Source organism: Physeter macrocephalus, chromosome 6, assembly GCF_002837175.3.
Source record: "Physeter macrocephalus isolate SW-GA chromosome 6, ASM283717v5, whole genome shotgun sequence".
NCBI classification, from domain to species: domain Eukaryota; kingdom Metazoa; phylum Chordata; class Mammalia; order Artiodactyla; family Physeteridae; genus Physeter; species Physeter macrocephalus.
In genome coordinates this window covers 43718738-43719043 of record NC_041219.1, presented here as the reverse complement: position 1 = coordinate 43719043, position 306 = coordinate 43718738, and the positions used below count along the sequence as shown (strand labels likewise).

Here is a 306-nt window from a genome sequence, read left to right as displayed (position 1 = left end):
ACGTGTTGGGTATTTGTTCATAGGAAGGCCACAAGGTTTGTGCCCCTTGTCACAATGAACCCAGATTCCTGTCGGGTGTTAAAAAGACATTTTTGATAAAAATGAGGAAATTTGAATGTGGACGTTGCATTAGATGGTATTAAGAAATTGTTAATTTTATTAGGTGTGATAATGAGGTTACTTTTTCAGAAATGTTCTAATATGTGAGAGATACATTCTGAATATATTCTGAAATGATATATCGTCTGGACTTTTCTTTAAAGAGATGCTTGGGGGAAGGAAATTAAATAAGGATGTTAAAATGGG

The 306-nt window shown here is 34.0% G+C and overlaps 1 pseudogene; it reads right to left on the bottom strand.

The window, feature by feature from the left end:
* Window positions 1-93, bottom strand: LOC112065948 (uncharacterized; annotated as a pseudogene).
* Between the last annotated feature and the right edge of the window lie 213 nt (window positions 94-306).